Raw genomic sequence first — 14,439 nt, 5'->3', positions numbered from 1 at the left:
GGAGAAAAGACCTGATGATGCACTCACGTAAAAATTATGGCCTAGGAAATCACATGAGGCAGACTTATTCTCTCCTAGAAGATTACTCTGGTGGCTTAGTGGTAAGGAGTTGTGCTGCTAAGCCAGAGGCATGCAGTTCGAGTCCACCTGCTGCTCTGTGGAATAGAGATGGGCAGTCTCCTCCCATATGGGTCACTGCCCTCGAGAGTCAGCTATGAGACGGGCATGACTTGACAGTGCACAGCAGCAGGGTATTGGGAGCGCTGGTGGCCTTGTGGGAAGGAGTTGTGCTGCCAACCGAGAGTCACCTTCTTCGAACCCCCCAGCCATTGTGGAAGAGAAAGATCAGCAGTGTCCTCCTGTGCGAATTGCCGCCTCTGAAAATCTGCTGAAGGGTCAGCAATGAGATAGGTCTGACTCAGCAGCATATAACATGACATGACATGACATGTTGACAACATGACGTAGTGTCACTGTAAATTGGGATTAACTTGATGGTACATCGCCACCTTTGCTCCTTCACCCCATCCTTAAAACACAAATAGTAATGTTATACTTGGGATGTTTGGAAACATTTCAAAACTTTTCCAAGGAATAGATAAGGTGTTTATGAAATCATCATGTTATGACAAATCTAAGCCTATTTATGAAAAAGAATCACAACTGAGAAGAAACTTGGTTACAGCCAACCATTAAGTGACCCAACTTTGATTTAGCATCTATCTTGTTAGGCATCTTTTGGGAGCGCTGGTGGCTTAGTGGTAAGGAGTTGTGCTGCCAACCCAAACAAAGATACATGGTTCGAATCCACCAACTGCTCCATGGGACCCAGCTATGGGCCAGTTCCACCTTGAAGGAACACATCAACAACATATAGTGAGCATGGGAGGAGATTGCGCCCATCTTTCTCCCACAGCGCAGGTGCTATATTCCATAGATATATTTATATATTGGGTTCTGAAAGCTTACTGTTAAGAAGTTGTGTTGCAGTCCCAAAGACAACATGGTTTAAATCTACTCATTGCTTCTTGGGAGAAGGATGGACACTCTCCTCCATTGCCATTTACTGCCTCTGAAAACTCCCTGGAAGATCAGCTATAAGTTGGTTGGTTCCAACTCCACAGCACACAACAACAACAACAATAAAATACAGACACATATGCATGAGGCATGCTAGTGATGACAGGAGAGTTAAGACATGGAAGAATGAGAAAAGATACCATCATGAGAAAGGAGAGAAAGATCTTCAACAAGAAGGATTGACAAAGTGACTAGAGCAAAGGGCTTGAGCATAGATATCAGAGGTCATGCGGATGGCACAGAGTAGGGCAAGGTTCACATCTATTGTTCCTAGGTCAACTTATTGGCACCTAACAACAACTCTGTCATTAGACGTATAGAAGAAGGATTGCTCCTAATTTTTTTACATTTGCAAAGAACAGTATAAATTTTCCCCAAGGTAGAAAACAAGAACAGAAGGATTAAATAAATGCTACTGGGACCAGCAGTCAGGAAATCAACAGGGAAATTGCATTATTTACCTAAAGCAATAGTACTGAGAAGCAGTGATGTCAGTCTAGAGACTAAGGTGCGCTTGATACAGTCTATGGTCGTCACAATTACTTGCTATGCATCAGAGAACTGGACAATGACTAAGGATGACAACAGAATTAATGCCTTTGAATTGTGCTGGAGACAAGTCTTGAACATACTGTGGACCACCAAGAAAACAAATAGGTCTGTCTTGGAGAGAGTGAGACCAAGTTTCTCCTGGCGGCTAGGATTTTGAAGATGCATCTTACATACTTTGGCACATGGCTAGGAGGGATCGGTCCTTGGAGAAGGACATCATGCTCGGAAAGGTGGAGGGACAGAACAGGAGAGGAAGAGCCCGGATGAGATGGCTTGATACAGTGACTAGGGCAATAGGGGTAGATGTGTCAGAGTCAGTGAGACTGGCGGAGAACAGGGCAGGCTTCAGAGTTTTTGCACATGGGTCACTGTAGTCGCAGGCGACTTGATGGCACATAACAACAACACGGAATGGTTAGCTGGGAAGAGTGGTGAGTGCTGCTCAGAGAAGCCCTGCTAGATCTGATGCCAGCCTTGCTGGCTCTGCTCTGGGGAAGCAAAAGTTCTATTCTTCAGGCCTCCACTTGCTTCTTATGGTCATTTTTGTAATAGAAAACACTGGATCCTATGAACATGTCTCCTGTTTGTACTAGCTATGTAACCATGGGTGAATTATTTAGCTTCTTTCAGGAGAGAACTCAGGTGGCACTGCTTATAGTGAGTTGTGTTGCTAACCCAGAGGCCATAGGTCCCTGGTGGTTCAAAGCCAGCAGCGGATCTATAGCAGAAAGATGGGCAGTCTGCTCCCATTATGATCTAGAGCCTCAGAAGCATGAGGGAGGGCAGCTGTGAGGCAGAACTGACTCAACTGCAGTGAAGTTTGAGTTTCTTGAGTGTTTCACTTGTACTTAATGTAAAGGTAAGGTACTACTCTTGCAAAGTTGTTAGGATAAGTTTTAAAAAAATACTGTACTTAAATATGTCTAGCCTGGTACCAGACACATCATAAGGGCTGAGAGAATGCTGATTCAATAAGTAAATCAAAAGCGTCTGTGAATCACGTCATTCTGTGAGTGGCCATTAAGAAAATCTTCACAAGACAGGAGGTAAGTTAATATCTAAAATAGGGCAAAATCACAATGTCGTCATATTCATTTCGTTCTGGCACAAGACATCCAAGAGTGTGGAATAAACAAAAATAAAGTCAGTCAGTCCTTGCCATCAAGTTGGAGCTGGCTCGTCTATGACCCTCGAACAAGCTTTCAGAGACTGTAAAGCACACGGAAAAATTGTTCATCATACTCTTGTGAAGCTGCTGGTAGATTTGAGCAACAGCAGAAAAGAATCAGCTGTCTTTGGAATGTCAGCACAACTCCCGCCCATTAGGTCCCCAGAGCTCCCTCAAAGTAATAGTGGTGGTGGTGGTGGTGGTGGTGGTGGTGGTGGTGGTTATGCACCTACCATCGAATTAGTACTGACGCATAGCTGACTCTTCAGTGGGTTTTCAGAAGCGATAAGTCTCACGGGAAGAAGTTGTCCATCTTTCTTTCACAGAGCAACTGGTGGACTCGAACCATATACTTGTAGGTTGGCAGTGCGACTCCTCACCACTGAGCCACCAGAACTCCCTAAGAGTGATAGTAGAAAAGTCTATTGGGACAGAAGAGCCTGTGCAGGCTGAAAGTCAATGTGCTGATCGCATCCATTTGTCTACACTGGCACACTGGGCCATCCCAATAAGAACCGCAGTTAGCAGTCCACACAGTGCCAAACACTATTTCTCATCTGCATTTGGATTAAGGGTTCATTGTGTCATAAACTACTGAAAATTCCGGTGTGGGTCTCAAGACAACCTGATGAGCACAGATTTAGCTAGTGCTAAACTAACTGTACACAGCAAATTGGATGAAAGCAAGTTTCAGAAGCTTTTTGCTAAGAGCTAAAAGTACAGTTGATACTTCCCTTGTTCAGGAGTCATCACTGTAAGTCATCACTGATTGTAGAAACTCATGAGCAGTCTGAAATAGAATTCCAGGAGTCTCAGGTGGACATTTGTGAAACTGTTAGAAAAACACAGGTACACACACATGATTCATGATAATTATCACTTTCTGAAGACATTTTTACTTCTTAGCATTATGCTAGCTAGATGCTTCACACGTGCTACTTCCAATTCTCAAGAGTCCTGCAAGGCAGTTACTTCCATTTCCTAGAAGGATACCAAAGGTCAGAAAGTCTCTGCCCACACAGCTAAGTAAGTGCGTTATCCAGCTCTCTACCACACCAGGCTGTTTCTCCAACAGGGAAATCAGTCTTAGCTTGAGACCCAAGGACAAACCTGGGTAAGTTTCTTCTTGACGATACTAATGCTACCAAAATTTTCATTCTTAATTTTGGCACCAAGGGGGGGGGGAGGGAATGTTGCCAAAGTGTGATGCACCACGATCACAACAAATCCCAAAATAGCCTAAGGTCATCCATCATAAGCTGTCCCCGTTCTGCTGTAACTTCACCCCCTTCCTTCCCTGAACTGGCCCTGAACGCCCCTCTCTGGTCATGGGCAGACCTCATTTTGTCTTTCTGTCCACAGGAGTCGGAGCCTCTCTATGCGCAAATCATCAAATCCCAGAAATAGCATCGATGCGGGCTCGTGGTGGGCGCTTCAAGACTGGCATGGAAATAAGCATCACAACAGGCTCTCTTGTATTCTTCCACCTCACCTCATCCCACAGAGAAAATCATGATTACCCAATGGAACTCGCTTTGCAGAGGGAACTATCGGTTTTTGGCAACCAATGGCAGATATCTATGGCAGCACAAACAGGGGGAAAGGAAACACGCCCAACATGAAATCACAAGTAAACACCCAGCAAATACTCTCTGAGCTCTCTTAGCATGGGTTTGAGATGACCTGGTGTGTAAAATCACAATTGTCTTTTCAGTTCTCTACCTGTTGACTACTGTAGAGACAAGAAGTTTGACAGACATCAGAAAGTTACAAGATTGGCTCAGACTTCTTTCAGGCAAATCAAAAGGTCCTCTGTGACCGCAGGACCACCTTCTGGCACACAGTGATATTTTTCATCACTGCACAGGGCCTGGTCTGCCATTCCCACCCCTTTCCTTTCTTTGACATGTTTAAAAATTAGTGGGTGTACAAATTTTTTGTATTGCTTTTAATTTAATTTTATTTTTTTTTTAAATATGGGTGAAGAAATCTAACTGGGATAGGGGGAAGTCACATATAAAACAAATTAACTTACAATCACCAGACAAAGAAGTGATTGCTTCCTCATTATGTTCAAGAATGTTGCCAAGACAACCCTTTAGCTATTTTGCGTTGTGGTGAAGAAAGACAGCTTTCGGTTTGAATGTTTCATTCTATGAGTAGGAAAGGACATCGCATCCCGTGATGGCAAAGATACGGCCGCGCTGGATTTTCCGAAGAAGCTCTAAAATCTCAGTACAACAAAATGATATTTTTTATTTTTCCGATATCTTGCTGCTGGGATGCTCTGCAGACAAGTGTCTTCTCCGAGTGCCATTTTCAAAGCAAAGTCATTTGCCAAATAATTCTGCTACAATTCTGGTAATGTGGTTTTGAATTTTAAAAACCGACTTTATAATGGAACAATGGTGACGTGAATATTCAGAATAACAAACTGATGGCTCATCTCTTATCTCTTTTTGTACATCAGAAAATTCAAATGGGGTTTTTATTTTATAACTTGGGGGCGGGGGAAACAAAAACAAACACACCTTACCATTAAGCTCTTTAAATATTTAAGAGAAATGGCTTTAAGGAGTTCTAATGAAAAAAAAAAATGCCAGTTTTGGTTTTGTCTTTTTTTTTTTTTGTAAATAGAAATGTTAATGAAAATGCTTTTTAATAATGCCATTACACTGTAGAGAAGGTAGCAGATTGAGTGGAAGGTGTGACAAAGTTGATGGATGGGGCTCACGCTCCAGATGCTATTCTGGAGCATATGGTAGAAAGCTGGGGTTCAGGGACAGCTGGCAACAGCAGCTGGCCAATCAGCAGCTGGTGAATGGGAAGGGAGAGGGGAGAGCAAGGGACTCCATACCTAGTCTTTTCCCAAGAGGAGCCACCCTGTGCGCAAAGCAAGAAAAAGAGGGTTCACAACTGGAGGACCTGACCCTCTACTCTGAAATCCACTCCCGCCTCTCCATGCCCTTTGCCTATCTATCCCCCTTGGAAAACACTGGACTGTTTATACGTGAAACAAAAGAGTTTAAGCTTCCTTTTTTTACATTTATGAGACAAAAAAAGTGCAGTGTTTGGTTCATATGTTTAGCACATGATTTTCATAAAGAATCTATATATTTTTGCCCTACAGAGAATTGTTATACAGGTCAAATGTGTTTTCCTGATGTTCCTATGCAGTTACAGTATGTCGAATTTAGTGGTTTAACACTAACAAGGAAACGTTTAAGAATCATGTGATTAATCGGATGGGGTGATTGTTAGTGCATTGGTTTTAAAATTTGAAAATGCAAATATACATCGATATGATTGGTTTGGATAGAGTTCTTCATATCAATAGGAAATCAAATTGTTTGGCAGATGATACACCTTTACGAAGAGAACAATGAGACATCAAGGTGATTGGTATTGTATTAAAGCCTAAACTTGACACTTATCAGTTAAGCCTAAACTTGGCATTGAGTTTCCATTTATTCCCAATGAGGTAGAATGGTGAAATTCCTTTTGCAGAATATATGTAAGTATCTCCCTGATGTACAAGGGCCAGAGATTCAGATGTCACCTGATGGTCCACCTCATTTTTCCAGGGACGTAAATACATTTTTGTGATTAGGCAATCCTTTCTTACAAAGGAAAGTGGGGAAAGGTGTGGTGACTTTGGGAGTTGCCCTGAAACCTGTCCAATTCTGTATTCTGATGGCTTAATAGGAAAGTCAAGTCCCATATAGAAAAGGCTTCAGCTGCTGTTCGTCCATGATTCTGATTCTAAACAAGTGGTGCTATCTTCTCCCTCAATATGGCTTGTCTTGAGTTTGTCTCTCGGCATCACACCATTATACTGATCCTCGACGTTGATTCTGACACGTTGAAAGTGAACGCTGGCCTCTGCCGCTGTTTCAGGTACACCGTCTGGAGTTGATTTCATTGCAGAAGGTGACAGCACGGTGGATTTATCATTGTTCATTAGATATGGCTGAAAATGTCACTGGCCCTGGACTTAAAGAAGATGCCCATTAAATTGATGCGTTAAAGTGAGGGAAAATATAGTCAAGGTTTGATTTCAAACTGCCACCTGTGTCATCATTGGCAGAATTCTGATTTTTCTCAAGCACTGTTCACTGAACACAGACCCACTGTATCCAATCCCAGGAATACAGTGAATTTTCCAAACAAGAGCTGAGGTGCCAATACCAGAAGACCTTGGGGAGTCTGCACGTTTCTGGTTAGATCAATAGAAAAATCCATGTGTACAACTGTTAATTCCTCATCCTTCACTAGCACTAAATTTGTCACTTTAAATTTTGAAACCAGGGAAACGCCACCTGTCATTTTGTCCCCATTCCCCATAGCTCTTCAATCTTTACGTGTTGCAAGACTATTTTGATAGCTCGTACTCATCCCAGTGTCTGCTGAAACCCCGTCATGTAATGTGCTGGGCACCTTCTTTTAAAAAAAAACACAAAAATGTTTACTCTGTGGGTTTGGTTCATTTCAATTTCTGCATTCTGACATATTTTTTTAATAAAGATGAGAAAGAGAAAATGACTGTTGCAGTCCGTTTCTAGACCTACTTTAACTTTACCTCAGATGACAGTTTGTTAACATATATGGACACATTATTTTTAACTTTATGTACAATGCATTCAACAGAACAGCAAAATTTTTAGAAATTTTCCATTAATTTCTGTAACACACCATGTAAAACTGGTACAAATAAACATGTTTGAGAACAACAGCTTAGCCTGGTTTATTCCACCAGTTCCATAAATGCTCAGATGATGAATTGGAGGAGGAAGTTGTGTGTATTTAAATTACTACCCAAAGGGCCTGTGTGAGATAAATGGTTGAGCACCCAGCTAACAATGAAAAGGTAGGTGGTTCAAGCCCTCATAGCGATTCTTTGAGTAGAAGACTTAGCATTCTTCTGAAAAGTCACAGCCATGAAAATCCCGTGAAGCAGTTCTCCACGCATTCGGCCACCAGAGGTCTAATCAGTTCTTTGGCAACTGACAAGCCTCTGTCTATCCATGTGAAGACCTGGCCTTGCCTGGCACTGGGCTAGATCAAGAATGCTCAAGGAAGGAGTTCGGTCATTTTGCCCTTAAATGTACCTAAGCACTTGCAGGAGGCACCAGCCACAGCAGAAAGTGAAGATAATCAAGAAGGGCAACCCCTATGTAGAGATGGTAGACCAAATTTAGCATCTCAGTCCTCTAAACTTCTTACGGTCTAGTTGGAACCCACTCATTGCTGCATCTGCAGCGTGTTTTCTGAGGCTGTAAATCACACGGGAGGAAATTGCCCATATCTCCCCCCTCTATCTGTTGGTGGATTTGAACAACCGCTGAAATACCAATTTTGTGTTTGGGGTGCCACTCACTACGGACTGTGCCCCCAGAGTTTCCTATGTTTACCGTGTTGTTGCTGAGTACCAGTGAGTCAGAACCAACCCATAGCTGACCCTCTAGCAGGTTTTCAGAAGCAGTTAATCACACAGGAAGAGATTGCCCGTCTTTCTCCTGCAAAGCAACTGGTGGCCTCAAGCGTGTGCCTTCGAGATTGCAGCATAGCTTCTTACCATTAGGCCACCAGAGCTCCTCATAGAATGTTTAAAATAACATGTACTGTCAAATCAGAACGGACTTATATCTGACCCTCCCCTCTGGAATAATAGGGGGCTTTGAGAGGCAGTAAATCACACAAGTGGAGATTGTCCATCTTTCTCCTTCAGAGCCACTGATGGATTCAAACTGCATGCCTTTAGTTTGGCAGCACACACCCTTACCACTAAGCCAGAAGAGCTCCTACAAAATCCTACAAAATCAACCAGACCTCAGGAATGGCCCTGTGGGTTTGCATTTCCTAAAAGGAAAAAATTAGAGCAGACATGCAAACAAAAGCCCTAAACTTGATTGGCAAGCTACACACCACAACACACCCCACCCTAAAAAAGACTAAAAACGAACTTTGACTTTCATATCATGGGGGGCGGGGGAGGGGGGAATGGGTATCTGTATGTGTGTTTGTGCATGGTTATGAGACGGAACTTCATTTTTATTGCCTTTTGCCATTAAATCCGTTTGACCCACCAATCAGCCTAGCCAGATTAAAGATTATAATTAGGTCATTGAGATGCCCAAAGCCATCTCTGTTTAGAACTGGCTGTGTTAATGGCTGTGTAAACACATGCCCTCAATATGCCCTCATTTATACAAGAGGTAGTAAACAGATGTCATCTCCAACTTTCAGAAAATGGCCTTTGGATTTCAGCAAAATACATTTTGAACAGATAGGAGAAACAATTTTACTACAGTAAGAACTGCTGAGTCTAGAATGGAATTCCTAAAAAAAAAAAAAAGAACATTTTCACAATAATAACAGGTTCACCTATGATGAACAACTGCTTTGTGTTCAGTGTGCCCTAAGTCGTCTATTGCCTCTGTTAATTTTCTAAACAACCCATAAAAGAGTGAATGTCATCAATTTACAGATAAAGAAGTCAGAGGAATTAAATAACTTGCCCAATCAGCAATTGGTGGAGTAGAGATTTCAATTTTTAGTCTCCTCACCAGCTTGTAAACAATGACACAGAATTGATTCCACCTCATATTGACCCTGTCTTCATTGTGTTCTAGGGAGTCAGAACTAACCCGATAGCTGAACCTCCAATGGGGTTTCAAAAGCAGTGAATTCCACAGAAGGAGACTAACCAGCTTTCTCCCAGGGAGCAGATGGTGGATTCAAACCATATACCTTTGGGTTGTCAGTGCAGCTCCATACCACTAGCCACTAGGGAGCTCCATATCAACTCTATAATTGTTTTTGTTGTTAGATGCCATCGAGTAGAGTATGATTCCTAGTGACCCTGTGAAGAACAGATCTGAACCCTGTCGTAACCTGTGCTTTATTACTTCTGACACACACCTGCTGCCGCAGTCAATGTGTCAATCCATTTCATTGAGGATTTTCTTTTGCTGACCTTTCACCTTTCTAAGCATGATGTCATTCTCCAAAGAATAGCTCGCCCAGCAACATGCCCAAAGTATGTGAGATGAAACTGTCACCCTTGCCTCCAAGGAGCATTCTGGCTGCACTTTCTTAAAGGCATCTGTTTGTTCTTTTTGCAGCCCATGGGATAGTCTGTACTCTTCTCCAACACCACAGCTCAAAGGAATCAAGTCTTCTGTCATTCAGTCCTCAGATACATAGCAAATGACTGAAAAGACTATGACCTTAATCAGGTGTACCTTAGTCTTCAAATTGACATCATTGCTCTTCTCAGTAATTTGGAAAGGTACCAGACTGCAGACTTACCTGAAACAATACTTGATCTCCTGACGGCTGCTACCAAGGATACTGATTATTGATCCAAGTTAAGATTAAATCATTAACAACTTTTCTCCACCTTTAATGATATTGCTTATCAGTCCAGTAAGTCAAGATTTTTGTCATCTTGATGTTGAGATACAATCCACATTGAAGGTTGTAATCTTTGATCTTCCACAATAAGTGTTCCTCACTTTCACTTTCAACAAGCAAGGGGAGCAAGCAAGGTTGTCGGTAAGTCTTCCTCCAATCCTGAGCCCACATTCTTCCTAGAATCCAACTTCTCCAAAGATTTGCTTAGCATACAGATTGACTAGGTATGGAGGAAGGATACAACCCTGACACACACATTTCCTGATTTTAAATCACACAAATCATGCATGCAGTGTCCCTTTGCTTTGTTCAAAACAACAACTTCCTGGTTTAGGTATATGTTTTGCATGAGCATAATTGTTCTGAGATTCCCATTTTTCTTAATGTTAACCATAACCTGTTATGTGCCATCGAGTTGCCTGTGACTCATAGTGACCCTATGTACAACAACCCTAAACTCTGCTCTGTCTCTGACACACCCACCCTGATTATCCCAGTCACTGAATCAATCCACCTCATCGAGGGTCTCCCATTCCTGCGCTGTCCCTCCACCCTTCCAAGCATGACATTCCTCTCCAAGGACTGATCCCTATAGAAGAAGTTTAACTGCCCCATAGGCCTCCCAAGGGAACAATCATTACAGAAGCAAACAGCCACACCTTTCTACTGTGGTGTGGTTGCTGAGTTCAAACCGCAGACTTCTCAGTCAGCCGCTGAGCGCGTAGCCCCTGCACAAGTTCTCCTTCCTCTTGACCAGTGTTGTCCTTGATGATGTTTCATGCCGTCAAATTGGTAGCAACTCATACCTGATCCTTTAGCAGGATTTTAGAGCAAGAAATTGCATGAGAGGCAATTGCCCATCTTTCTCCCAAGGAGCAGCTCGTGGTTTCGATGTCTGCCTTTGGGCTGGCAGAACCACCATTACCACTCTGTCTTCTCTTTACCAAAAGCAGATTATAAATTTTTAAATAGTTGGACATTCCTCTTTTCAAATAGTTTTGTATTTGTTGAAAACTTTTACCTCTTTCATGTATCCCTTACTAGAGTTTGATCTTTTGTATAAGGTTCAAGATCTAAATTATTCCAATATAAAATAAAAATAAAAATTCATTAGACGTTACTGCCTAAGATATGTTGCTAAATACATAGTTCCTTCTTGAACTGACGTCTTTGAAAGGGCAAGTGTCTTTCAAAGAATAAAGAATACACCCTTTTGCCCAACTCGTTCAAGTTTAGCTGAAGCTGAACACTGGTGATTTACTTTGCCAACCTAAATGAATCTTAAAGAAGTGACAAATTAAAAGGTGTCCTATTTAACTGTGAGGCGGATGCCAAAATAAATCAGGCAGATGTATCTGCTTTCATTTTGTGCTTGAGAGAAAACTCTTGTTGTTTTGACAGTAAATGTTTTTTGTTTTACTCAGAATGACAGTAGGAAAAACGCCTAGAATAAAAACAGGTTTCATTGAAATCAACCTTCAAAGCTTTGAACGCTTTTAAAAGATATTTAAATTCAAGGGAAGTGTGAGCAATGGTGCTTGAAAGATTTAAGGGAGGGGGAAGGAGATAAAAAAAGTAAATAGATGTAAATGGCTTTCAAGCCATGAGTGACCAGTCCCCAATACTTATGTTAAAATATGAGTCCTGGTTGCTATCTTTGTGTTCTCTCTCTGTATGTGCCAATCAATAGTTAACTAGCATTTTTAACCCTAACATAAGCCCCAAGAGAAAAGAAATAGACTTCACATTTTAGGAAACAAACTCAGATGTGACAAAACCATTATCAATTAACAGAACCACTAATCCCACCCAGAGTTTGTTATCAATCCTCGGTCTGATTCCAAAACCTCTTCATTCATTCCAAGGTATTTCTGTCTGACAGTGTTTTTCTGCTATCAAATTGTACTGCAACCTCGATCAGTACTTTGGGTCTGTCTGTATTCAATTCCAAGTAGAGTCTATTATATTAGAAAAATCACACCATGCATTATCCTGCCTGATTCCATACAGAAATTGATTCTTAAATAAAATGACAGTAGCTATTTTAAAACAAAGTGGGGAGGGAGTAATCCAGTTTTATTCTCAAGAATAGTAATAAATCTAGCTCAATCCAATGAATATTTAATTTCCACACAAAAACCTTAGCATTTACTTTATCTTCCAAAGTACAGTGATCTGAAGAGGAAGCCCTTTTAAAAGCAGACTTTCTGTTTATCCTTTGCCATTATCCATCCAGTTGATTCCAAATCCTAGAATCCTTTAAGGCTGCACAGAAATGGACTGTCCCTCAAGGTAACCAAGGCAGAGTAGTGTATAAAGCATCAAACTGCTTTCCAAAAAGTCAGTGGTCCAAATCTACCAGCTGCCCCAAAGGAGAAAGATGGGAGTCCCCTCTCACAAAATTTGTTGTTGCCATGTGCCATCAATTAAGGAAGCACTGGTGGCCTAGTGGCAAGAAGCTGTGCTGCAATTCCCAAAGGCACACAGGTCAAATCCACCAGCTGCTCCATGGGGTAGAAGGATGGGCAATCTCCTCCTGTGTGATTAATTTCATCTGAAATCCCTCTGAAGGGTCAGCTGTGGGTCGGTTCCAACTCGACAGCACACAACAACATGTGCCTTTGAGTAGGAACTGCCTCGCAGGTGACGCTCAAGCAGGTTTTCAGATGCAGTAAATCTCACAGGAGGAGATTGCCCATCTTTCTCCCTCAGAGCAGCTGGTGGATTCTAACTGCATGTTTTTACATCTGCAAAACAATTCTTTATATATGGACCACCAGTGTTCCCTTGTAAAAGATTAATAGCTGAGGTGGAACCAATCTGACAGCAGTATGTTTATTCTTTAAGAGAGCAGATCATTCTCTCTTATAGTTCCTGGTGGATCTGAACTGCTGACCTCTGAGTTAGTAGTCCAACTCTTAACCACTGAGCCACCGCAGCTCCTCCAGAGAATATTAATAGCTATGAAGGAGGAACTGTCTAAATGTTCTTGCAGTACTACAGCCTTTTGGTGGCTTAGGTCTTTAATCTTCTGAAAAATCTCATGCTGAATTGCCTGGTGTGGGGAGTAGACGGGAATGGTTGGAGGAGGAGGGAATAAGTCTCAGGTCGGTGTGTTGTCAACAGTAAATGCCAGAATGCCCTTCTCCTGACTCTACCTTTAGCATATCTACCGTATCTCACTTTAAGAGGAAAAAACCCCAAAACCTAAAGTCTACCATATTTGAGATTAAAGGACAAAGTCACTGTAGTTGTAGGGACTTAGTTATCAAAGACAAGTCATTCTTCTTGCCTATCTTGAGCGCTTACAGACTTTATAAGGGGCTATTATAAAGGTCTGCCTATCAGAAGGTGTGTTTAACTTCCTAGGATATAATAACATCATAGTCTAAATTAAAAATAAAGGCCTCATTCTTCAATAGCAGTGGTAATGGTGATTATTTGTCCACAGGTCAATTCTGAAGCCTGGTGACCCAGGTATACAAAATAGCTCCGTTGGAGTGTTGAGGCTCTGACCTTTCAGAAGCAAATCACTAACTGTACTTCTTCTACGTAAAGTGCCTCTGGGTAGGTTTGAATGGCCAACCTTTTGACTTATACTTCAGCACATAGTAATTCCCACTTCTATTTAAAAAACCTACAAAACCAAAATCAAAACTGCTGTGGAGTAAGTCCCAATTCATAGTGATTCTCTGTCCAGTTTTCAAGCCTGTACCTCATAACAGGAAGAGCCCATCTTTTTCCAAAGACACTGCTGGTGAATTCAAACTCCAGGGGACATGCATTCCAGTTAACAGAATAACTTGCCACCAGAACTCCCTTTTTTCAGATGAGAGAGCAAGACACTAGTTACCCTTGTGTCAGTATCAGCTGCTGGGGATCTTGTAAGTCAGAGTAGAACTCATCTTCATTGGTTTTTCGTGATTAATTTTTCAGAACTGAATCATCTGGCCTTTCTTCTGAGAGTCTTCTGGGTGGACTCGAACCTTCTGGTTAAGAGTCAAGCACCAGTGGCTCCAAAAAGAGAGACAAAATAAATGCCAAGAGCAAGCATATAGTTAGAATACTCAAAATTTTTCTTTCTTCCTATTTCTTCAGTGAACTTAAAAGACAAATTAGAGCAAGAAAATGAATCTTGACCTTCTTGTCATCATCTCTTTTTTTTATTGTTGTTGTTGTTATGTGCCATCGAGTCGCTTGGGACTCATATCAACCTATGTACA

The 14,439-nt window shown here is 41.7% G+C and overlaps 1 protein-coding gene across 4 annotated transcripts in view; it reads left to right on the top strand.

Annotated features, from left to right (window-relative positions):
- Positions 1 to 4,391, top strand: part of DAB1 (Dab, reelin signal transducer, homolog 1 (Drosophila)) — a 410,174-nt gene extending 405,783 nt beyond the window's left edge. For 2 of the 4 annotated variants that reach the window (XM_006879731.1, XM_006879729.1), the window contains exon 14: positions 4,163 to 4,391. The gene's annotated coding sequence lies outside the window, so the exon portion shown is untranslated. The remainder of the gene's footprint in view (positions 1 to 4,162) is intronic. The other 2 variants (XM_006879732.1, XM_006879730.1) reach the window with 1 other exon arrangement.
- Positions 4,392 to 14,439: the final 10,048 nt, after the last annotated feature.

This window comes from Elephantulus edwardii, unplaced genomic scaffold (assembly GCF_000299155.1).
Source record: "Elephantulus edwardii isolate Elephantulus edwardi_28Jun2011 unplaced genomic scaffold, EleEdw1.0 scaffold00005, whole genome shotgun sequence".
NCBI lineage: Eukaryota > Metazoa > Chordata > Mammalia > Macroscelidea > Macroscelididae > Elephantulus > Elephantulus edwardii.
This window is presented reverse-complemented; position numbering and strand designations above follow the sequence as displayed.